This window comes from Schistocerca cancellata, chromosome 8 (assembly GCF_023864275.1).
Source record: "Schistocerca cancellata isolate TAMUIC-IGC-003103 chromosome 8, iqSchCanc2.1, whole genome shotgun sequence".
Taxonomy (NCBI): Eukaryota; Metazoa; Arthropoda; class Insecta; order Orthoptera; family Acrididae; genus Schistocerca; species Schistocerca cancellata.
In genome coordinates, this window is record NC_064633.1 from 2,958,498 (window position 1) to 2,985,743 (window position 27,246).

A 27,246-nucleotide genomic window follows, 5' to 3' on the forward strand; every position below is an offset into this window, starting at 1 on the left:
TGCTGTCCCAGGAAAGGGTCGAAGCACGAACTATTAGAAGAGTTACACCTCTTATAAATAAGTCGACATTTTGCCTTTTGTATTCAATATCGATGCAATTTCTGTGTTTCATCGTTGATTTGAAGGTCCAAGGAATACAGTAAATATGAGATGGTGCTTCGGAATCTAATTCTGCAGTCCCAAAAAAGGCTCAAATCACGAACTATAGAAGAGTTATTACTCTTATAAACAAGTCGACATTTTGCCTTTTGTATTCAATATCGATGCAATTTCTGTGTTTCATCGTTGATTTGAAGGTCCAAGGGATACAGTAAACCTGCAATGGTGCATCGGAATCTAATACTGCTATCCCAGGATAGGCTAAAAGCACGAACTATTAGAAGAGTTGCTCCTCTTGTAAATAAGTCGACATTTTGCCTTTTGTATTCAATACCGATGAAATTTCTGTGTTTCATCGGTGATTTGAAGGTCCAAGGGATACAGTAAACTTGCAATGGTGCATCGGAATCTAATACTGCTGTCCCAGGGAAGGCTCAAAGCACGAACTATTAGAAGAGTTACTCCTCTTGTAAATAAATCGACATTTTGCCTTTTGTATTCAATATCGATGCAATTTCTGTGTTTCATCGTTGATTTGAAGGTCCAAGGGATACAGTAAACCTCCAATGGTGCATCGGAATCCAATACTGCTGTCCCAGGAAAGGCTCAAAGCACGAACTATTAGAGGAGTTACTCCTCATGTAAATAAGTCGACATTTTGCCTTTTGTATTCAATATCGATTCAATTTCTGTGTTTCATCATTGGTATTAAGGTCCAAGGTCTACAGTGAACCTACAATGGTGCATCGGAATCTAATACTGCTGTCCCAGGAAATGCTAAAATCACGAACTATTAGAAGAGTTACTTCTCTTGTAAATTAGTCGACATTTTGCCTTTTGTATTCAATATCGATGCAATTTCTGTGTTTCATCGTTGATTTGAAGGTCCAAGGGATACAGTAATCCTGCAATGGTGCATCGGAATCTAATACTGCTGTCCCTGGAAAGGGTCGAAGCACGAACTGTTAGACGAGTTACTCCGCTTATAAATAAGTCGACATTTTGCCTTTTGTATTCAATATCGATGCAATTTCTGTGTTTCATCGTTGATTTGGAGATCCAAGGGATACAGTAAATATGAGATGGTGCTTCGGAATCTAATACTGCTGTCCCAGGAATGGTTCAAAGCGCGAACTATTAGAAGAGTTACTTCTCTTGTGAATAAGACGACATTTTGCGTTTTGTATTCAATATCGATGCAATTTCTGTGTTTCATCGTTGATTTGAAGGTCCAAGGGATACAGTAAATATTAGATGGTGCTTCGGAATCTAATACTGCTGTCCCAGGAAAGGCTCGAAGCACGAACTATTAGAAGAGTTACTCCTCTTATAAATAAGTCGACATTTTGCCTTTTGTATTCAATATCGATGCAATTTCTGTGTTTCATCGTTGATTTGAAGGTCCAAGCGATACAGTAAACCTTAAATGGTGCATCGGAATCTAATACTGCTGTCCCAGGAAAGGCTCAAAGCACGAACTGTTGACGAATTACTCGTCTTATAAACAAGTCGACATTTTGCCTTTTGTATTCAGTATCGATGCAATTTCTGTGTTTCATCGTTGATTTGAAGGTCCAAGGGATACAGTAAACCTGCAATGGTGCATCGGAATCTAATACTGCTGTCCCAGGAAAGGCTAAAAGTAAGAACTATTAGAAGAGTTGCTCCTCTTGTAAATAAGTCGACATTTTGCCTTTTGTATTCAATACCGATGCAATTTCTGTGTTTCATCGTTGATTTGAAGGTCCAAGGGATACAGTAAACCTGCAATGGTGCATCGGAATCTAATACTGCTGTCCCAGGAAAGGCTCAAAGCACGAACTATTAGAAGAGTTGCACCTCTTGTAAATAAGTCGACATTTTGCCTTTTGTATTCAATACCGATGAAATTTCTGTGTTTCATCGTTGATTTGAAGGTCCAAGGGATACAGTAAACCTGCAATGGTGCATCGGAATCTAATACTGCTGTCCCAGGGAAGGCTCAAAGCACGAACTATTAGAAGAGTTACTCCTCTTGTAAATAAGTCGACATTTTGCCTTTTGTATTCAATATCGATGCAATTTCTGTGTTTCATCGTTGATTTGAAGGTCCAAGGGATACAGTAAACCTCCAATGGTGCATCGGAATCTAATACTGCTGTCCCAGGAAAGGCTCAAAGCACGAACTATTAGAAGAGTTACTCCTCATGTAAATAAGTCGACATTTTGCCTTTTGTATTTAATATCGATGCAATTTCTGTGTTTCATCGTTGATTTGAAGGTCCAAGGGATACAGTAAACCTGCAATGGTGCATCGGAATCTAATACTGCTGTCCCAAAAAAGGCTCAAAGCGCGAACTATTAGAAGAGTTACTCCTCTTGTAAATAAGTCGACATTTTGCCTTTTGTATTCAATATCGATTCAATTTCTGTGTTTCATCATTGGTATTAAGGTCCAAGGTCTACAGTGAACCTACAATGGTGCATCGGAATCTAATACTGCTGTCCCAGGAAAGGGTCGAAGCACGAACTATTAGAAGAGTTACTCCTCTTATAAATAAGTCGACATTTTGCCTTTTGTATTCAATATCGATGCAATTTCTGTGTTTCATCGTTGATTTGAAGGTCCAAGGGATACAGTAAATATGAGATGGTGCTTCGGAATCTAATACTGCTGTCCCAAAAAGGCTCAAATCACGAACTATAGAAGAGTTACTCCTCTTATAAACAAGTCGACATTTTGCCTTTTGTATTCAATATCGATGCAATTTCTGTGTTTCATCGTTGATTTGAAGGTCCAAGGGATACAGTAAACCTGCAATGGTGCATCGGAATCTAATACTGCAATCCCAGGATAGGCTAAAAGCACGAACTATTAGAAGAGTTGCTCTTCTTGTAAATAAGTCGACATTTTGCCTTTTGTATTCAATACCGATGCAATTTCTGTGTTTCATCGTTGATCTGAAGGTCCAAGGGATACAGTAAACCTGCAATGGTGCATCGGAATCTAATACTGCTGTCCCAGGGAAGGCTCAAAGCACGACTATTAGAAGAGTTACTCCTCTTGTAAATAATCCGACATTTTGCCTTTTGTATTCAATATCGATGCAATTTCTGTGTTTCATCGTTGATTTGAAGGTCCAAGGGATACAGTAAACCTCCAATGGTGCATCGGAACTTAATACTGCTGTCCCAGGAAAGGCTCAAAGCACGAACTATTAGAAGAGTTACTCCTCATGTAAGTAAGTCGACATTTTGCCTTTTGTATTTAATATAGATGCAATTTCTGTGTTTCATCGTTGATTTGAAGGTCCAAGGGATACAGTAAACCTGCAATGGTGCATCGGAATCTAATACTGCTGTCCCAGGAAAGGCTCAAAGCGTGAACTATTAGAAGAGTTACTCCTCTTGTAAATAAGTCGACATTTTGCCTTTTGTATTCAATATCGATTCAATTTATGTGTTTCATCATTGGTTTTAAGTGTCCAAGGTCTACAGTGAACCTACAATGGTGCATCGGAATCTAATACTGCTGTCCCAGGAAAGGCTCAAAGCACGAACTATTAGAAGAGTTACTTCTCTTGTAAATAAGTCGACATTTTGCCTTTTGTATTCAATATCGATGCAATTTCTGTGTTTCATCGTTGATTTGAAGGTCCAAGGGATACAGTAATCCTGCAATGGTGCATCGGAATCTAATACTGCTGTCCCAGGAAAGGGTCGAAGCACGAACTATTAGAAGAGTTACTCCTCTTATAAATAAGTCGACATTTTGCCTTTTGTATTCAATATCGATGCAATTTCTGTGTTTCATCGTTGATTTGGAGATCCAAGGGATACAGTAAATATGAGATGGTGCTTCGGAATCTAATACTGCTGTCCCAGGAATGGTCAAAGCACGAACTATTAGAAGAGTTACTTCTCTTGTAAATAAGTCGATATTTTGCCTTTTGTATTCAATATCGATGCAATTTCTGTGTTTCATCGTTGATTTGAAGGTCCAAGGGATACAGTAAATATGAGATGGTGCTTCGGAATCTAATACTGCTGTCCCAAAAAAGGCTCAAAGCACGAACTATAGAAGAGTTACTCCTCATATAAACAAGTCGACATTTTGCCTTTTGTATTCAATATCGATGCAATTTCTGTGTTTCATCGTTGATTTGAAGGTCCAAGGGATACAGTAAACCTGCAATGGTGCATCGGAATCTAATACTGGTGTCCCAGGAAAGGCTCAAAGCACGAACTATTAGAAGAGTTGCTCCTCTTGTAAATAAGTCGACATTTTGCCTTTTGTATTCATTACCGATGCAATTTCTGTGTTTCATCGTTGATTTGAAGGTCCAAGGGATACAGTAAACCTGCAATGGTGCATCGGAATCTAATACTGCTGTCCCAGGGAAGGCTCAAAGCACGAACTGTTAGAAGAGTTACTCCTCTTGTAAATAATCCGACATTTTGCCTTTTGTATTCAATATCGATGCAATTTCTGTGTTTTATCGTTGATTTGAAGGTCCAAGGGCTACAGTAAACCTCCAATGGTGCATCGGAATCTAATACTGCTGTCCCAGGAAAGGCTCAAAGCACGAACTATTAGAAGAGTTACTCCTCATGTAAATAAGTCGACATTTTGCCTTTTGTATTCAATATCGATGCAATTTCTGTGTTTCATCGTTGATTTGAAGGTCCAAGGGATACAGTAATCCTGCAATGGTGCATCGGAATCTAATACTGCTGTCCCAGGAAAGGGTCGAAGCACGAACTATTAGAAGAGTTACACCTCTTATAAATAAGTCGACATTTTGCCTTTTGTATTCAATATCGATGCAATTTCTGTGTTTCATCGTTGATTTGAAGGTCCAAGGAATACAGTAAATATGAGATGGTGCTTCGGAATCTAATTCTGCAGTCCCAAAAAAGGCTCAAATCACGAACTATAGAAGAGTTATTACTCTTATAAACAAGTCGACATTTTGCCTTTTGTATTCAATATCGATGCAATTTCTGTGTTTCATCGTTGATTTGAAGGTCCAAGGGATACAGTAAACCTGCAATGGTGCATCGGAATCTAATACTGCTATCCCAGGATAGGCTAAAAGCACGAACTATTAGAAGAGTTGCTCCTCTTGTAAATAAGTCGACATTTTGCCTTTTGTATTCAATACCGATGAAATTTCTGTGTTTCATCGGTGATTTGAAGGTCCAAGGGATACAGTAAACCTGCAATGGTGCATCGGAATCTAATACTGCTGTCCCAGGGAAGGCTCAAAGCACGAACTATTAGAAGAGTTACTCCTCTTGTAAATAAGTCGACATTTTGCCTTTTGGATTCAATATCGATGCAATTTCTGTGTTTCATCGTTGATTTGAAGGTCCAAGGGATACAGTAAACCTCCAATGGTGCATCGGAATCCAATACTGCTGTCCCAGGAATGGCTCAAAGCACGAACTATTAGAAGAGTTACTCCTCATGTAAATAAGTCGACATTTTGCCTTTTGTATTCAATATCGATGCAATTTCTGTGTTTCATCGTTGATTTGAAGGTCCAAGGGATACAGTAAACCTGCAATGGTGCATCGCAATCTAATACTGCTGTCCCAGGAAAGGCTCAAAGCGCGAACTATTAGAAGAGTTACTCCTCTTGTAAATAAGTCGACATTTTGCCTTTTGTATTCAATATCGATTCAATTTCTGTGTTTCATCATTGGTATTAAGGTCCAAGGTCTACAGTGAACCTACAATGGTGCATCGGAATCTAATACTGCTGTCCCAGGAAATGCTAAAATCACGAACTATTAGAAGAGTTACTTCTCTTGTAAATTAGTCGACATTTTGCCTTTTGTATTCAATATCGATGCAATTTCTGTGTTTCATCGTTGATTTGAAGGTCCAAGGGATACAGTAATCCTGCAATGGTGCATCGGAATCTAATACTGCTGTCCCTGGAAAGGGTCGAAGCACGAACTGTTAGACGAGTTACTCCGCTTATAAATAAGTCGACATTTTGCCTTTTGTATTCAATATCGATGCAATTTCTGTGTTTCATCGTTGATTTGGAGATCCAAGGGATACAGTAAATATGAGATGGTGCTTCGGAATCTAATACTGCTGTCCCAGGAATGGTTCAAAGCGCGAACTATTAGAAGAGTTACTTCTCTTGTAAATAAGACGACATTTTGCCTTTTGTATTCAATATCGATGCAATTTCTGTGTTTCATCGTTGATTTGAAGGTCCAAGGGATACAGTAAATATTAGATGGTGCTTCGGAATCTAATAATGCTGTCCCAGGAAAGGCTCGAAGCACGAACTATTAGAAGAGTTACTCCTCTTATAAATAAGTCGACATTTTGCCTTTTGTATTCAATATCGATGCAATTTCTGTGTTTCATCGTTGATTTGAAGGTCCAAGGGATACAGTAAACCTGAAATGGTGCATCGTAATCTAATACTGCTGTCCCAGGAAAGGCTCAAAGCACGAACTGTTGACGAATTACTCGTCTTATAAACAAGTCGACATTTTGCCTTTTGTATTCAGTATCGATGCAATTTCTGTGTTTCATCGTTGATTTGAAGGTCCAAGGGATACAGTAAACCTGCAATGGTGCATCGGAATCTAATACTGCTGTCCCAGGAAAGGCTAAAAGTAAGAAGTATTAGAAGAGTTGCTCCTCTTGTAAATAAGTCGACATTTTGCCTTTTGTATTCAATACCGATACAATTTCTGTGTTTCATCGTTGATTTGAAGGTCCAAGGGATACAGTAAACCTGCAATGGTGCATCGGAATCTAATACTGCTGACCCAGGAAAGGCTCAAAGCACGAACTATTAGAAGAGTTGCTCCTCTTGTAAATAAGTCGACATTTTGCCTTTTGTATTCAATACCGATGAAATTTCTGTGTTTCATCGTTGATTTGAAGGTCCAAGGGATACAGTAAACCTGCAATGGTGCATCGGAATCTAATACTGCTGTCCCAGGGAAGGCTCAAAGCACGAACTATTAGAAGAGTTACTCCTCTTGTAAATAAGTCGACATTTTGCCTTTTGTATTCAATATCGATGCAATTTCTGTGTTTCATCGTTGATTTGAAGGTCCAAGGGATACAGTAAACCTCCAATGGTGCATCGGAATCTAATACTGCTGTCCCAGGAAAGGCTCAAAGCACGAACTATTAGAAGAGTTACTCCTCATGTAAATAAGTCGACATTTTGCCTTTTGTATTTAATATCGATGCAATTTCTGTGTTTCATCGTTGATTTGAAGGTCCAAGGGATACAGTAAACCTGCAATGGTGCATCGGAATCTAATACTGCTGTCCCAAAAAAGGCTCAAAGCGCGAACTATTAGAAGAGTTACTCCTCTTGTAAATAAGTCGACATTTTGCCTTTTGTATTCAATATCGATTCAATTTCTGTGTTTCATCATTGGTATTAAGGTCCAAGGTCTACAGTGAACCTACAATGGTGCATCGGAATCTAATACTGCTGTCCCAGGAAAGGGTCGAAGCACGAACTATTAGAAGAGTTACTCCTCTTATAAATAAGTCGACATTTTGCCTTTTGTATTCAATATCGATGCAATTTCTGTGTTTCATCGTTGATTTGAAGGTCCAAGGGATACAGTAAATATGAGATGGTGCTTCGGAATCTTATACTGCTGTCCCAAAAAGGCTCAAATCACGAACTATAGAAGAGTTACTCCTCTTATAAACAAGTCGACATTTTGCCTTTTGTATTCAATATCGATGCAATTTCTGTGTTTCATCGTTGATTTGAAGGTCCAAGGGATACAGTAAACCTGCAATGGTGCATCGGAATCTAATACTGCAATCCCAGGATAGGCTAAAAGCACGAACTATTAGAAGAGTTGCTCCTCTTGTAAATAAGTCGACATTTTGCCTTTTGTATTCAATACCGATGCAATTTCTGTGTTTCATCGTTGATCTGAAGGTCCAAGGGATACAGTAAACCTGCAATGGTGCATCGGAATCTAATACTGCTGTCCCAGGGAAGGCTCAAAGCACGACTATTAGAAGACTTACTCCTCTTGTAAATAATCCGACATTTTGCCTTTTGTATTCAATATCGATGCAATTTCTGTGTTTCATCGTTGATTTGAAGGTCCAAGGGATACAGTAAACCTCCAATGGTGCATCGGAACTTAATACTGCTGTCCCAGGAAAGGCTCAAAGCACGAACTATTAGAAGAGTTACTCCTCATGTAAGTAAGTCGACATTTTGCCTTTTGTATTTAATATAGATGCAATTTCTGTGTTTCATCGTTGATTTGAAGGTCCAAGGGATACAGTAAACCTGCAATGGTGCATCGGAATCTAATACTGCTGTCCCAGGAAAGGCTCAAAGCGTGAACTATTAGAAGAGTTACTCCTCTTGTAAATAAGTCGACATTTTGCCTTTTGTATTCAATATCGATTCAATTTATGTGTTTCATCATTGGTTTTAAGGTCCAAGGTCTACAGTGAACCTACAATGGTGCATCGGAATCTAATACTGCTGTCCCAGGAAAGGCTCAAAGCACGAACTATTAGAAGAGTTACTTCTCTTGTAAATAAGTCGACATTTTGCCTTTTGTATTCAATATCGATGCAATTTCTGTGTTTCATCGTTGATTTGAAGGTCCAAGGGATACAGTAATCCTGCAATGGTGCATCGGAATCTAATACTGCTGTCCCAGGAAAGGGTCGAAGCACGAACTATTAGAAGAGTTACTCCTCTTATAAATAAGTCGACATTTTGCCTTTTGTATTCAATATCGATGCAATTTCTGTGTTTCATCGTTGATTTGGAGATCCAAGGGATACAGTAAATATGAGATGGTGCTTCGGAATCTAATACTGCTGTCCCAGGAATGGTCAAAGCACGAACTATTAGAAGACTTACTTCTCTTGTAAATAAGTCGATATTTTGCCTTTTGTATTCAATATCGATGCAATTTCTGTGTTTCATCGTTGATTTGAAGGTCCAAGGGATACAGTAAATATGAGATGGTGCTTCGGAATCTAATACTGCTGTCCCAAAAAAGGCTCAAAGCACGAACTATAGAAGAGTTACTCCTCATATAAACAAGTCGACATTTTGCCTTTTGTATTCAATATCGATGCAATTTCTGTGTTTCATCGTTGATTTGAAGGTCCAAGGGATACAGTAAACCTGCAATGGTGCATCGGAATCTAATACTGGTGTCCCAGGAAAGGCTCAAAGCACGAACTATTAGAAGAGTTGCTCCTCTTGTAAATAAGTCGACATTTTGCCTTTTGTATTCATTACCGATGCAATTTCTGTGTTTCATCGTTGATTTGAAGGTCCAAGGGATACAGTAAACCTGCAATGGTGCATCGGAATCTAATACTGCTGTCCCAGGGAAGGCTCAAAGCACGAACTATTAGAAGAGTTACTCCTCTTGTAAATAATCCGACATTTTGCCTTTTGTATTCAATATCGATGCAATTTCTGTGTTTTATCGTTGATTTGAAGGTCCAAGGGCTACAGTAAACCTCCAATGGTGCATCGGAATCTAATACTGCTGTCCCAGGGAAGGCTCAAAGCACGAACTATTAGAAGAGTTACTCCTCTTGTAAATAAGTCGACATTTTGCCTTTTGTATTCAATATCGATGCAATTTCTGTGTTTCATCGTTGATTTGAAGGTCCAAGGGATACAGTAAACCTCCAATGGTGCATCGGAATCTAATACTGCTGTCCCAGGAAAGGCTCAAAGCACGAACTATTAGAAGAGTTACTCCTCATGTAAATAAGTCGACATTTTGCCTTTTGTATTTAATATCGATGCAATTTCTGTGTTTCATCGTTGATTTGAAGGTCCAAGGGATACAGTAAACCTGCAATGGTGCATCGGAATCTAATACTGCTGTCCCAAAAAAGGCTCAAAGCGCGAACTATTAGAAGAGTTACTCCTCTTGTAAATAAGTCGACATTTTGCCTTTTGTATTCAATATCGATTCAATTTCTGTGTTTCATCATTGGTATTAAGGTCCAAGGTCTACAGTGAACCTACAATGGTGCATCGGAATCTAATACTGCTGTCCCAGGAAAGGGTCGAAGCACGAACTATTAGAAGAGTTACTCCTCTTATAAATAAGTCGACATTTTGCCTTTTGTATTCAATATCGATGCAATTTCTGTGTTTCATCGTTGATTTGAAGGTCCAAGGGATACAGTAAATATGAGATGGTGCTTCGGAATCTTATACTGCTGTCCCAAAAAGGCTCAAATCACGAACTATAGAAGAGTTACTCCTCTTATAAACAAGTCGACATTTTGCCTTTTGTATTCAATATCGATGCAATTTCTGTGTTTCATCGTTGATTTGAAGGTCCAAGGGATACAGTAAACCTGCAATGGTGCATCGGAATCTAATACTGCAATCCCAGGATAGGCTAAAAGCACGAACTATTAGAAGAGTTGCTCCTCTTGTAAATAAGTCGACATTTTGCCTTTTGTATTCAATACCGATGCAATTTCTGTGTTTCATCGTTGATCTGAAGGTCCAAGGGATACAGTAAACCTGCAATGGTGCATCGGAATCTAATACTGCTGTCCCAGGGAAGGCTCAAAGCACGACTATTAGAAGACTTACTCCTCTTGTAAATAATCCGACATTTTGCCTTTTGTATTCAATATCGATGCAATTTCTGTGTTTCATCGTTGATTTGAAGGTCCAAGGGATACAGTAAACCTCCAATGGTGCATCGGAACTTAATACTGCTGTCCCAGGAAAGGCTCAAAGCACGAACTATTAGAAGAGTTACTCCTCATGTAAGTAAGTCGACATTTTGCCTTTTGTATTTAATATAGATGCAATTTCTGTGTTTCATCGTTGATTTGAAGGTCCAAGGGATACAGTAAACCTGCAATGGTGCATCGGAATCTAATACTGCTGTCCCAGGAAAGGCTCAAAGCGTGAACTATTAGAAGAGTTACTCCTCTTGTAAATAAGTCGACATTTTGCCTTTTGTATTCAATATCGATTCAATTTATGTGTTTCATCATTGGTTTTAAGGTCCAAGGTCTACAGTGAACCTACAATGGTGCATCGGAATCTAATACTGCTGTCCCAGGAAAGGCTCAAAGCACGAACTATTAGAAGAGTTACTTCTCTTGTAAATAAGTCGACATTTTGCCTTTTGTATTCAATATCGATGCAATTTCTGTGTTTCATCGTTGATTTGAAGGTCCAAGGGATACAGTAATCCTGCAATGGTGCATCGGAATCTAATACTGCTGTCCCAGGAAAGGGTCGAAGCACGAACTATTAGAAGAGTTACTCCTCTTATAAATAAGTCGACATTTTGCCTTTTGTATTCAATATCGATGCAATTTCTGTGTTTCATCGTTGATTTGGAGATCCAAGGGATACAGTAAATATGAGATGGTGCTTCGGAATCTAATACTGCTGTCCCAGGAATGGTCAAAGCACGAACTATTAGAAGAGTTACTTCTCTTGTAAATAAGTCGATATTTTGCCTTTTGTATTCAATATCGATGCAATTTCTGTGTTTCATCGTTGATTTGAAGGTCCAAGGGATACAGTAAATATGAGATGGTGCTTCGGAATCTAATACTGCTGTCCCAAAAAAGGCTCAAAGCACGAACTATAGAAGAGTTACTCCTCATATAAACAAGTCGACATTTTGCCTTTTGTATTCAATATCGATGCAATTTCTGTGTTTCATCGTTGATTTGAAGGTCCAAGGGATACAGTAAACCTGCAATGGTGCATCGGAATCTAATACTGGTGTCCCAGGAAAGGCTCAAAGCACGAACTATTAGAAGAGTTGCTCCTCTTGTAAATAAGTCGACATTTTGCCTTTTGTATTCATTACCGATGCAATTTCTGTGTTTCATCGTTGATTTGAAGGTCCAAGGGATACAGTAAACCTGCAATGGTGCATCGGAATCTAATACTGCTGTCCCAGGGAAGGCTCAAAGCACGAACTATTAGAAGAGTTACTCCTCTTGTAAATAATCCGACATTTTGCCTTTTGTATTCAATATCGATGCAATTTCTGTGTTTTATCGTTGATTTGAAGGTCCAAGGGCTACAGTAAACCTCCAATGGTGCATCGGAATCTAATACTGCTCTCCCAGGAAAGGCTCAAAGCACGAACTATTAGAAGAGTTACTCCTCATGTAAATAAGTCGACATTTTGCCTTTTGTATTCAATATCGATGCAATTTCTGTGTTTCATCGTTGATTTGAAGGTCCAAGGGATACAGTAATCCTGCAATGGTGCATCGGAATCTAATACTGCTGTCCCAGGAAAGGGTCGAAGCACGAACTATTAGAAGAGTTACTCCTCTTATAAATAAGTCGACATTTTGCCTTTTGTATTCAATATCGATGCAATTTCTGTGCTTCATCGTTGATTTGAAGGTCCAAGGGATACAGTAAATATGAGATGGTGCTTCGGAATCTAATACTGCTGTCCCAAAAAAGGCTCAAAGCACGAACTATAGAAGAGTTACTCCTCTAATAAACAAGTCGACATTTTGCCTTTTGTATTCAATATCGATGCAATTTCTGTGTTTCATCGTTGATTTGAAGGTCCAAGGGATACAGTAAACCTGCAATGGTGCATCGGAATCTAATACTGCTATCCTAGGATAGGCTAAAAGCACGAACTATTAGAAGAGTTGCTCCTCTTGTAAATAAGTCGACATTTTAACTTTTGTATTCAATACCGATGCAATTTCTGTGTTTCATCGTTGATTTGAAGGTCCAAGGGATACAGTAAACCTACAATGGTGCATCGGAATCTAATACTGCTGTCCCAGGAAAGGCTCAAAGCACGAACTATTAGAAGAGTTACTCCTCATGTAAGTAAGTCGACATTTTGCCTTTTGTATTTAATATCGATGCAATTTCTGTGTTTCATCGTTGATTTGAAGGCCCAAGGGATACAGTAAACCTGCAATGGTGCATCGGAATCTAATACTGGTGTCCCAGGAAATTCTCAAAGCGCGAACTATTAGAAGAGTTACTCCTCTTGTAAATAAGTCGACATTTTGCCTTTTGTATTCAATATCGATTCAATTTATGTATTTCATCATTGGTTTTAAGGTCCAAGGGCTACAGTGAACCTACAATGGTGCATCGGAATCTAATACTGCTGTCCCAGGAAAGGCTAAAATCACGAACTATTAGAAGAGTTACTTCCCTTGTAAATAAGTCGACATTTTGCCTTTTGTATTCAATATCGATGCAATTTCTGTGTTTCATCGTTGATTTGAAGGTCCAAGGGATACAGTAATCCTGCAATGGTGCATCGGAATCTAATACTGCTGTCCCAGGAAAGGGTCGAAGCACGAACTATTAGAAGTGTTACTCCTCTTATAAATAAGTCGACATTTTGCTTTTTGTATTCAATATCGATGCAATTTCTGTGTTTCATCGTTGATTTGAAGGTCCAAGGGATACAGTAAACCTGCAATGGTGCATCGGAATCTAATACTGCTATCCCAGGATAGGCTAAAACACGAACTATTAGAAGAGTTGCTCCTCTTGTAAATAAGTCGACATTTTGCCTTTTGTATTTAATACCGATGCAATTTCTGTGTTTCATCGTTGATTTGAAGGTAAAAGGGATACAGTGAACCTGCAATGGTGCATCGGAATCTAATACTGCTATCCCAGGATAGGCTAAAAGCACGAACTATTAGAAGAGTTGCTCCTCTTGTAAAGAAGTCGACATTTTGCCTTTTGTATTCAATACCGATGCAATTTCTGTGTTTCATCGTTGATTTGAAGGTCCAAGGGATACAGTAAACCTGCAATGGTGCATCGGAATCAAATACTGCTGTCCCAGGGAAGGCTCAAAGCACGAACTATTAGAAGAGTTACTCCTCTTGTAAATAATCCGACATTTTGCCTTTTGTATTCAATATCGATGCAATTTCTGTGTTTCATCGTTGATTTGAAGGTCCAAGGGATACAGTAAACCTCCAATGGTGCATCGGAATCTAATACTGCTGTCCCAGGAAAGGCTCAAAGCACGAACTATTAGAAGAGTTACTCCTCATGTGAATAAGTCAACATTTTGCCTTTTGTATTTAATATCGATGCAATTTCTGTGTTTCATCGTTGATTTGAAGGTCCAAGGGTACAGTAAACCTGCAATGGTGCATCGGAATCTAATACTGCTATCCCAGGATAGGCTAAAAGCACGAACTATTAGAAGAGTTGCTCCCCTTGTAAATAAGTCGACATTTTGCCTTTTGTATTTAATATCGATGCAATTTCTGTGTTTCATCGTTGATTTGAGGGTCCAAGGGATACAGTAAACCTGCAATGGTGCATCGGAATCTAATACTGCTGTCCCAGGAAAGGCTCAAAGCGCGAACTATTAAAAGAGTTACTCCTCTTGTAAATAAGTCGACATTTTGCCTTTTGTATTCAATATCGATTCAATTTCTGTGTTTCATCATTGGTTTTAAGGTCCAAGGGCTACAGTGAACCTACAATGGTGCATCGGAATCTAATACTGCTGTCCCAGGAAAGGCTAAAATTACGAACTATTAGAAAAGTTACTTCCCTTGTAAATAAGTCGACATTTTGCCTTTTGTATTCAATATCGATGCAATTTCTGTGTTTCATCGTTGATTTGATGGTCCGAGGGATACAGTAAACCTGCAATGGTGCATCGGAATCTAATACTGCTGTCCCAGGAAAGGGTCAAAGCAAGAACTGTAGAAGAGTTACTCCTCTTATAAACAAGTCGACATTTTGCCTTTTGTATTCAACATCGATGCAATTTCTGTGTTTCATCGTTGATTTGAAGGTCCAATGGATACAGTATACCTGCAATGGTGCATCGGAATCTAATACTGCTGTCCCAGGAAAGGCTAAAAGCAAGAACTATTAGAAGAGTTGCTCCTCTTGTAAATAAGTCGTCATTTTGCCTTTAGTATTCAATACCGATTCAATTTCTGTGTTTCATCGTTGATTTGAAGGTCCAAGGGATACAGTAAACCTGCAATGGTGCATCGGAATCTAATACTGCTGTCCCAGGAAAGGCTAAAAAGCACGAACTATTAGAAGAGTTACTCCTCTAGTAAATAAGCCGACATTTTGCCTTTTGTATTCAATATCGATGCAATTTCTGTGTTTCGTCGTTGATTTGAAGGTCCAAGGGATACAGTAAACCTGCAATGGTGCATCGGAATCTAATACTGCTGTCCCAGGAAAGGCTCAAAAAACGAACTATTAGAAGAGTTACTCCTCATGTAAATAAGTCGACATTTTGACTTTTGTATTTAATATTGATGCTATTTCTGTGTTTCATCGTTGATTTGAAGGTCGAAGGGATACAGTAAACCTGCAATGGTGCATCGGAATCTAATACTGCTGTCCCAGGAAAGGCTCAAAACACGAACTATTAGAAGAGTTACTCCTCTTGTAAATATGTCGACATTTTGCCTTTTGTATTCAAGATCGATGCAATTTCTGTGTTTCATCGTTGATTTGAAGGTCCAATGGATACAGTAAATATGAGATGGTGATTCGGAATCTAATACTGCTGTCCCAGGAATGGTTCAAACACGAACTATTAGAAGAGTAACTTCTCTTGTAAATACGTCGAAATTTTGCCTTTTGTATTCAATATCGATTCAATTTATGTGTTTCATCATTGGTTTTAAGGTCCAAGGGCTACAGTGAACCTACAATGGTGCATCGGAATCTATTACTGCTGTCCCAGGAAAGGCTACAATCACGAACTATTAGAAGAGTTACTTCTCTTGTAAATGAGTCGACATTTTGCCTTTTGCATTCAATATCGATGCAATTTCTGTGTTTCATCGTTGATTTGAAGGTCCAAGGGATACAGTAAACCTGCAATGGTGCATCGGAATCTAATACTGCTGTCCCAGGAAAGGCTCAAAGCACGAACTGTTAGAAGAGTTACTCCTCTTATAAATAAGTCGACATTTTGCCTTTTGTATTCAATATCGATGCAATTTCTGTGTTTCATCGTTGATTTGAAGGTCCAAGGGATACAGTAAACCTGCAATGGTGCATCGGAATCTAAAACTGCTGTCCCAGGAAAGGCTCAAAGCGCGAACTATTAGAAGAGTTACTCCTCTTGTAAATAAGTCGACATTTTGCCTTTTGTATTCAATATCGATGCAATTTCTGAGTTTCATCGTTGATTTTAAGGTCCAAGGGATACAGTAATCCTGCAATGGTGCATCGGAATCTAATACTGCTGTCCCAGGAAAGGGTCGAAGCACGAACTATTAGAAGAGTTACTCCTCTTATAAATAAGTCGACATTTTGCCTTTTGTATTCAATATCGATGCAATTTCTGTGCTTCATCGTTGATTTGAAGGTCCAAGGGATACAGTAAATATGAGATGGTGCTTCGGAATCTAATACTGCTGTCCCAAAAAAGGCTCAAAGCACGAACTATGGAAGAGTTACTCCTCTTGTAAACAAGTTGACATTTTGCCTTTTTAATTCAATATCGATGCAATTTCTGTATTTTATCGTTGATTTGAAATTCCTAGGGATACAGTAAACCTGCAATGGTGCATCGGAACCTAATACTGCAATCCCAGGATAGGCTAAAAGCACGAACTATTAGAAGAGTTGCTCCTCGTGTAAATAAGTCGACATTTTGCCTTTTGTATTCAATACCGATGCAATTTCTGTGTTTCATCGTTGATTTGAAGGTCCAAGGGATACAGTAAACCTGCAATGATGCATCGGAATCTAATACTGCTATCCCAGGATAGGCTAAATGCACGAACTATTAGAAGAGTTGCTCCTCTTGTAAATAAGTCGACATTTTGCCTTTTGTATTCAATACCGATGCAATTTCTGTGTTTCATCGCTGATTTGAAGGTCCAAGGGATACAGTAAACTTGCAATGGTGCATCGGAATCTAATACAGCTGTCCCAGGGAAGGCTCAAAACACGAACTATTAGAACAGTTACTCCTCTTGTAAATAATCCGACATTTTGCCTTTTGTATTCAATACCGATGCAATTTCTGTGTTTCATCGTTGATTTGAAGGTCCAAGGGATACGGTAAACCTGCAATGGTGCATCGGAATCTAATACTGCTGTCCCAGGAAAGGCTCAAAGCACGAACTATTAGAAGAGTTACTCCTCTTGTAAATAAGTCGACATTTTGCCTTTTGTATTCAATATCGATGCAATTTCTGTGTTTCATCGTTGTTTTGAAGGTCCAAGGGATACAGTAATCCTGCAATGGTGCATCGGAATCTAATACTGCTGTCCCAGGAAAGGGTCGAATCACGAACTATTAAAAGAGTTACTCCTCTTATAAATAATTCGACATTTTGCCTTTTGTGTTCAATATCGATGCAATTTCTGTGTTTCATCGTTGATTTGAAGGTCCAAGGGATACAGTAAATATGAGATGGTGCTTCGGAATCTAATACTGCTGTCCCAAATAAGGCTCAAAGCACGAACTATAGAAGAGTTACTCCTCTTATAAACAAGTCGACATTTTGCCTTTTGTATTCAATATCGATGCAATTTCTGTGTTTCATCGTTGATTTGAAGGTCCAAGGGATACAGTAATCCTGCAATGGTGCATCGGAATCTAATACTGCTGTCCCAGGAAAGGCTAAAAGTAAGAACAATTAGAAGAGTTGCTCCTCTTGTAAATAAGTCGACATTTTGCCTTTTGTATTCAATACCGATGCAATTTCTGTGTTTCATCGTTGATTTGAAGGTCCAAGGGATACAGTAAACCTGCAATGGTGCATCGGAATCTAATACTGCTGTCCCAGGAAAGGCTCAAAGCACGAACTATTAGAAGAGTTACTCCTCTTGTAAATAAGTCGACATTTAGCCTTTTGTATTCAATATCGATGCAATTTCTGTGTTTCATCGTTGTTTTGAAGGTCCAAGGGATACAGTAATCCTGCAATGGTGCATCGGAATCTAATACTGCTGTCCCAGGAAAGGGTCGAATCACGAACTATTAAAAGAGTTACTCCTCTTATAAATAAGTCGACATTTTGCCTTTTGTGTTCAATATCGATGCAATTGCTGTGTTTCATCGTTGATTTGAAGGTCCAAGGGATACAGTAAATATGAGATGGTGCTTCGGAATCTAATACTGCTGTCCCAAATAAGGCTCAAAGCACGAACTATAGAAGAGTTACTCCTCTTATAAACAAGTCGACATTTTGCCTTTTGTATTCAATATCGATGCAATTTCTGTGTTTCATCGTTGATTTGAAGGTCCAAGGGATACAGTAAATTTGAGATGGTGCTTCGGAATCTAATACTGCTGTCCCAAAAAAGGCTCAAAGCACGAACTATAGAAGAGTTACTCCTCTTATAAACAAGTCGACATTTTGCCTTTTGTATTCAATATCGATGCAATTTCTGTGTTTCATCGTTGATTTGAAGGTCCAAGGGATACAGTAATCCTGCAATGGTGCATCGGAATCTAATACTGCTGTCCCAGGAAAGGGTCGAAGCACGAACTATTAGAAGAGTTACTCCTCTTATAAATAAGTCGACATTTTGCCTTTTGTATTCAATATCGATGCAATTCCTGTGTTTCATCGTTGATTTGAAGGTCCAAGGAATACAGTAAATAAGAGATGGTGCTTCGGAATCTAATACTGCTGTCCCAAAAAAGGCTCAAATCACGAACTATAGAAGAGTTATTCCTCTTATAAACAAGTCGACATTTTGCATTTTGTATTCAATATCGATGCAATTTCTGTGTTTCATCGTTGATTTGAAGGTCCAAGGGATACAGTAAATATGAGATGGTGCTTCGGAATCTAATACTGCTGTCCCAAATAAGGCTCAAAGCACGAACTATAGAAGAGTTACTCCTCTTATAAACAAGTCGACATTTTGCCTTTTGTATTCAATATCGATGCAATTTCTGTGTTTCATCGTTGATTTGAAGGTCCAAGGGATACAGTAAATATGAGATGGTGCTTCGGAATCTAATACTGCTGTCTCAAAAAAGGCTCAAAGCACGAACTATAGAAGAGTTACTCCTCTTATAAACAAGTCGACATTTTGCCTTTTGTATTCAATATCGATGCAATTTCTGTGTTTCATCGTTGATTTGAAGGTCCAAGGGATACAGTAATCCTGCAATGGTGCATCGGAATCTAATACTGCTGTCCCAGGAAAGGGTCGAAGCACGAACTATTAAAAGAGTTACTCCTCTTATAAATAAGTCGACATTTTGCCTTTTGTATTCAATATCGATGCAATTTCTGTGTTTCATCGTTGATTTGAAGGTCCAAGGAATACAGTAAATAAGAGATGGTGCTTCGGAATCTAATACTGCTGTCCCAAAAAAGGCTCAAATCACGAACTATAGAAGAGTTATTCCTCTTATAAACAAGTCGACATTTTGCCTTTTGTATTCAATATCGATGCAATTTCTGTGTTTCATCGTTGATTTGAAGGTCCAAGGGATACAGTAAACCTGCAATGGTGCATCGGAATCTAATACTGCTATCCCAGGATAGGCTAAAAGCACGAACTATTAGAAGAGTTTCTCCTCTTGTAAATAAGTCGACATTTTGCCTTTTGTATTCAATACCGATGAAATTTCTGTGTTTCATCGTTTATTTGAAGGTCCAAGGGATACAGTAAACCTGCAATGGTGCATCGGAATCTAATACTGCTGTCCCAGGGAAGGCTCAAAGCACGAACTATTAGAAGAGTTGCTCCTCTTGTAAATAATCCGACATTTTGCCTTTTGTATTCAATACCGATGCAATTTCTGTGTTTCATCGTTGATTTGAAGGTCCAAGGGATACAGTAAACCTGCAATGGTGCATCGGAATCTAATACTGCTGTCCCAGGGAAGGCTCAAAGCACGAACTATTAGAAGAGATACTCCTCTTGTAAATAATCCGACATTTTGCCTTTTGTATTCAATATCGATGCAATTTCTGTGTTTCATCGTTTATTTGAAGGTCCAAGGGATACAGTAAACCTGCAATGGTGCATCGGAATCTAATACTGGTGTCCCAGGAAAGGCTCAAAGCGCAAACTATTAGAAGAGTTACTCCTCTTGTAAATAAGTCGACATTTTGCCTTTTGTATTCAATATCGATTCAATTTCTGTGTTTCATCATTGGTTTTAAGGTCCAAGGTCTACAGTGAACCTACAATGGTGCATCGGAATCTAATACTGCTGTCCCAGGAAATGCTAAAACCACGAACTATTAGAAGAGTTACTTCTCTTGTAAATAAGTCGACATTTTGCCTTTTGTATTCAATATCGATGCAATTTCTGTGTTTCATCGTTGATTTGAAGGTCCAAGGGATACAGTAATCCTGCAATGGTGCATCGGAATCTAATACTGCTGTGCCTGGAAAGGGTCGAATCACGAACTGTAGAAGAATTACTCGTCTTATAAACAAGTCGACATTTTGCCTTTTGTATTCAGTATCGATGCAATTTCTGTGTTTCATCGTTGATTTGAAGGTCCAAGGGATACAGTAAACCTGCAATGGTGCATCGGAATCTAATACTGCTGTCCCAGGAAAGGCTAAAATTAAGAACTATTAGAAGAGTTGCTCCTCTTGTAAATAAGTCGACATTTTGCCTTTTGTATTCAATACCGATGCAATTTCTGTGTTTCATCGTTGATTTGAAGGTCCAAGGGATACAGTAAACCTGCAATGGTGCATCGGAATCTAATACTGCTGTCCCAGGAAAGGCTCAAAGCACGAACTATTAGAAGAGTTACTCCTCTTGTAAATAAGTCGACATTTTGCCTTTTGTATTCAATATCGATGCAATTTATGTGTTTCATCGTTGATTTGAAGATCCAAGGGATACAGTAATCCTGCAATGGTGCATCGGAATCTAATACTGCTGTCCCAGGAAAGGGTCGAAGCACGAACTATTAGAAGAGTTACTCCTCTTATAAACAAGTCGACATTTTGCCTTTTGTATTCAATATCGATGCAATTTCTGTGTTTCATCGTTGATTTGAAGGTCCAAGGGATACAGTAAACCTGCAATGGTGCGTCGGAATCTAATACTGCTGTCCCAGGAAAGGCTAAAAGTAAGAAGTATTAGAAGAGTTGCTCCTCTTGTAAATAAGTCGACATTTTGCGTTTTGTATTCAATATCGATGCAATTTCTGTGTTTCATCGTTGATTTGAAGGTCCAAGGGATACAGTAAATATGAGATGGTGCTTCGGAATCTAATACTGCTGTCCCCAAAAAGGCTCAAAGCACGAACTATAGAAGAGTTACTCCTCTTATAAACAAGTCGACATTTTGCCTTTTGTATTCAATATCGATGCAATTTCTGTGTTTCATCGTTGATTTGAAGGTCCAAGGGATACACTAAACCTGGAATGGTGCATCGGAATGTAATACTGCTGTCCCAGGAAAGGGTCAAAACACGAACTATTAGAATAGTTACTCCTCATACAATAAGTCGACATTTTGCCTTTTGTATTCAATATCGATGCAATTTCTGTGTTTCATCGTTGTTTTGAAGGTCCAATGGATACAGTAATCCTGCAATGGTGCATCGGAATCTAATACTGCTGTCCCAGGAAAGGGTCGAAGCACGAACTATTAGAAGAGTTACTCCTCATATAAATAAGTCGACATTTTGCCTTTTGTATTCAATATCGATGCAATTTCTGTGTTTCATCGTTGATTTGAAGGTCCAAGGGATACAGTAAACATGAGATGGTGCTTCGGAATCTAATACTGCTGTCCCAAAAAAGGCTCAAATCACGAACTATAGAAGAGTTACTCCTCTTATAAACAAGTCGACATTTTGCCTTTTGTATTCAATATCGATGCAATTTCTGTGTTTCATCGTTGATTTGAAGGTCCAAGGGATACAGTAAACCTGCAATGGTGCATCGGAATCTAATACTGCAATCCCAGGATAGGCTAAAAGCACGAACTATTAGAAGAGTTGCTCCTCTTGTAAATAAGTCGACATTTTGCCTTTTGTATTCAATACCGATGCAATTTCTGTGTTTCATCGTTGATTAGAAGGTCCAAGGGATATAGTAAACCTGCAATGGTGCATCGGAATCTAATACTGCTGTCCCAGGGAAGCCTCAAAGCACGAACTATTAGGAGAGTTACTCCTCTTGTAAATAAGTCGACATTTTGCCTTTTGTATTTAATATCGATGCAATTTCTGTGTTTCATCGTTGATTTGAAGGTCCAAGGGATACAGTAAACCTGCAATGGTGCATCGGAATCTAATACTGCTGTCCCAGGAAAGGCTCAAAGCGCGAACTATTAGAAGAGTTACTCCTCTTGTAAATAAGTCGACAATTTGCCTTTTGTATTCAATATCGATTCAATTTATGTGTTTCATCATTGGTTTTAAGGTCCAAGGTCTACAGTGAACCTACAATGGTGCATCGGAATCTAATACTGCTGTCCCAGGAAATGCTAAAATCACGAACTATTAGAAGAGTTACTTCTCTTGTAAATAAGTCGACATTTTGCATTTTGTATTCAATACCGATGCAATTTCTGTGTTTCATCGTTGATTTGAAGGTCCAAGGGATACAGTAATCCTGCAATGGTGCATCGGAATCTAATACTGCTGTCCCTGGAAAGGGTCGAAGCACGAACTATTAGAAGAGTTACTCCTCTTATAAATAAGTCGACATTTTGCCTTTTGTATTCAATATCGATGCAATTTCTGTGTTTCATCGTTGATTTGGAGATCCAAGGGATACAGTAAATATGAGATGGTGCTTCGGAATCTAATACTGCTGTCCCAGGAATGGTTCAAAGCACGAACTATTAGAAGAGTTACTTCTCTTGTAAATAAGACGACATTTTGCCTTTTGTATTCAATATCGATGCAATTTAAGTGTTTCATCGTTGATTTGAAGGTCCAAGGGATACAGTAAATATTAGATGGTGCTTCGGAATCTAATACTGCTGTCCCAGGAAAGGCTCGAAGCACGAACTATTAGAAGAGTTACTCCTCTTATAAATAAGTCGACATTTTGCCTTTTGTATTCAATATCGATGCAATTTCTGTGTTTCATCGTTGATTTGAAGGTCCAAGGGATACAGTAAACCTGCAATGGTGCGTCGGAATCTAATACTGCTGTCCCAGGAAAGGCTAAAAGTAAGAAGTATTAGAAGAGTTGCTCCTCTTGTAAATAAGTCGACATTTTGCGTTTTGTATTCAATATCGATGCAATTTCTGTGTTTCATCGTTGATTTGAAGGTCCAAGGGATACAGTAAATATGAGATGGTGCTTCGGAATCTAATACTGCTGTCCCCAAAAAGGCTCAAAGCACGAACTATAGAAGAGTTACTCCTCTTATAAACAAGTCGACATTTTGCCTTTTGTATTCAATATCGATGCAATTTCTGTGTTTCATCGTTGATTTGAAGGTCCAAGGGATACACTAAACCTGGAATGGAGCATCGGAATGTAATACTGCTGTCCCAGGAAAGGGTCAAAACACGAACTATTAGAATAGTTACTCCTCATACAATAAGTCGACATTTTGCCTTTTGTATTCAATATCGATGCAATTTCTGTGTTTCATCGTTGATTTGAAGGTCCAATGGATACAGTAATCCTGCAATGGTGCATCGGAATCTAATACTGCTGTCCCAGGAAAGGGTCGAAGAACGAACTATTAGAAGAGTTACTCCTCATATAAATAAGTCGACATTTTGCCTTTTGTATTCAATATCGATGCAATTTCTGTGTTTCATCGTTGATTTGAAGGTCCAAGGGATACAGTAAACATGAGATGGTGCTTCGGAATCTAATACTGCTGTCCCAAAAAAGGCTCAAATCACGAACTATAGAAGAGTTACTCCTCTTATAAACAAGTCGACATTTTGCCTTTTGTATTCAATATCGATGCAATTTCTGTGTTTCATCGTTGATTTGAAGGTCCAAGGGATACAGTAAACCTGCAATGGTGCATCGGAATCTAATACTGCAATCCCAGGATAGGCTAAAAGCACGAACTATTAGAAGAGTTGCTCCTCTTGTAAATAAGTCGACATTTTGCCTTTTGTATTCAATACCGATGCAATTTCTGTGTTTCATCGTTGATTAGAAGGTCCAAGGGATATAGTAAACCTGCAATGGTGCATCGGAATCTAATACTGCTGTCCCAGGGAAGCCTCAAAGCACGAACTATTAGGAGAGTTACTCCTCTTGTAAATAAGTCGACATTTTGCCTTTTGTATTTAATATCGATGCAATTTCTGTGTTTCATCGTTGATTTGAAGGTCCAAGGGATACAGTAAACCTGCAATGGTGCATCGGAATCTAATACTGCTGTCCCAGGAAAGGCTCAAAGCGCGAACTATTAGAAGAGTTACTCCTCTTGTAAATAAGTCGACAATTTGCCTTTTGTATTCAATATCGATTCAATTTATGTGTTTCATCATTGGTTTTAAGGTCCAAGGTCTACAGTGAACCTACAATGGTGCATCGGAATCTAATACTGCTGTCCCAGGAAATGCTAAAATCACGAACTATTAGAAGAGTTACTTCTCTTGTAAATAAGTCGACATTTTGCATTTTGTATTCAATACCGATGCAATTTCTGTGTTTCATCGTTGATTTGAAGGTCCAAGGGATACAGTAATCCTGCAATGGTGCATCGGAATCTAATACTGCTGTCCCTGGAAAGGGTCGAAGCACGAACTATTAGAAGAGTTACTCCTCTTATAAATAAGTCGACATTTTGCCTTTTGTATTCAATATCGATGCAATTTCTGTGTTTCATCGTTGATTTGGAGATCCAAGGGATACAGTAAATATGAGATGGTGCTTCGGAATCTAATACTGCTGTCCCAGGAATGGTTCAAAGCACGAACTATTAGAAGAGTTACTTCTCTTGTAAATAAGACGACATTTTGCCTTTTGTATTCAATATCGATGCAATTTAAGTGTTTCATCGTTGATTTGAAGGTCCAAGGGATACAGTAAATATTAGATGGTGCTTCGGAATCTAATACTGCTGTCCCAGGAAAGGCTCGAAGCACGAACTATTAGAAGAGTTACTCCTCTTATAAATAAGTCGACATTTTGCCTTTTGTATTCAATATCGATGCAATTTCTGTGTTTCATCGTTGATTTGAAGGTCCAAGGGATACAGTAAACCTGAAATGGTGCATCGGAATCTAATACTGCTGTCCCAGGAAAGGCTCAAAGCACGAACTGTAGAAGAATTACTCGTCTTATAAAGAAGTCGACATTTTGCCTTTTGTATTCAATATCGATGCAATTTCTGTGTTTCATCGTTGATTTGAAGGTCCAAGGGATACAGTAAACCTGCAATGGTGCATCGGAATCTAATACTGCTGTCCCAGGAAAGGCTAAAAGTAAGAACTATTAGAAGAGTTGCTCCTCTTGTAAATAAGTCGACATTTTGCCTTTTGTATTTTATACCGATGCAATTTCTGTGTTTCATCGTTGATTTGAAGGTCCAAGGGATACAGTAAACCTGCAATGGTGCATCGGAATCTAATACTGCTGTCCCAGGAAAGGCTCAAAGCACGAACTATTAGAAGAGTTACTCCTCTTGTAAATAAGTCAACATTTTGCCTTTTGTATTCAATATCGATGCAATTTCTGTGTTTCATCGTTGATTTGAAGGTCCAAGGGATACAGTAATCCTGCAATGGTGCATCGGAATCTAATACTGCTGTCCCAGGAAAGGGTCGAAGCACGAACTATTAGAAGAGTTACTCCTCTTATAAATAAGTCGACATTTTGCCTTTTGTGTTCAATATCGATGCAATTTCTGTGTTTCATCGTTGATTTGAAGGTCCAAGGGATACAGTAAATATGAGATGGTGCTTCGGAATCTAATACTGCTGTCCCAAAAAAGGCTCAAAGCACGAACTATAGAAGAGGTACTCCTCTTATAAACAAGTCGACATTTTGCCTTTTGTATTCAATATCGATGCAATTTCTATGTTTCATCGTTGATTTGAAGGTCCAAGGGATACAGTAATCCTGCAATGGTGCATCGAAATCTAATACTGCTGTCCCAGGAAAGGGTCGAAGCACGAACTATTAGAAGAGTTACACCTCTTATAAATAAGTCGACATTTTGCCTTTTGTATTCAATACCGATGCAATTTCTGTGTTTCATCGTTGATTTGAAGGTCCAAGGGATACAGTAAACCTGCAATGGTGCATCGGAATCTAATACTGCTGTCCCAGGAAAGGCTCAAAGCGCGAACTATTAGAAGAGTTACTCCTCTTGTAAATAAGTCGACATTTTGCCTTTTGTATTCAATATCGATTCAATTTATGTGTTTCATCATTGGTTTTAAGGTCCAAGGTCTACAGTGAACCTACAATGGTGCATCGGAATCTAATACTGCTGTCCCAGGAAATGATAAATCTCGAACTATTACAAGAGTTACTTCTCTTGTAAATAAGTCGACATTTTGCCTTTTGTATTCAATATCGATGCAATTTCTGTGTTTCATCGTTGATTTGAAGGTCCAAGGGATACAGTAATCCTGCAATGGTGCATCGGAATCTAATACTGCTGTCCCTGGAAAGGGTCGAAGCACGAACTATTAGAAGAGTTACTCCTCTTATAAATAAGTCGACATTTTGCCTTTTGTATTCAATATCGATGCAATTTCTGTGTTTCATCGTTGATTTGGAGATCCAAGGGATACAGTAAATATGAGATGGTGCTTCGGAATCTAATACTGCTGTCCCAGGAATGGTTCAAAGCACGAACTATTAGAAGAGTTACTTCTCTTGTAAATAAGACGACATTTTGCCTTTTGTATTCAATATCGATGCAATTTCTGTGTTTCATCGTTGATTTGAAGGTCCAAGGGATACAGTAAATATTAGATGGTGCTTCGGAATCTAATACTGCTGTCCCAGGAAAGGCTCGAAGCACGAACTATTAGAAGAGTTACTCCTCTTATAAATAAGTCGACATTTTGCCTTTTGTATTCAATATCGATGCAATTTCTGTGTTTCATCGTTGATTTGAAGGTCCAAGGGATACAGTAAACCTGAAATGGTGCATCGGAATCTAATACTGCTGTCCCAGGAAAGGCTCAAAGCACGAACTGTAGAAGAATTACTCGTCTTATAAACAAGTCGACATTTTGCCTTTTGTATTCAATATCGATGCAATTTCTGTATTTCA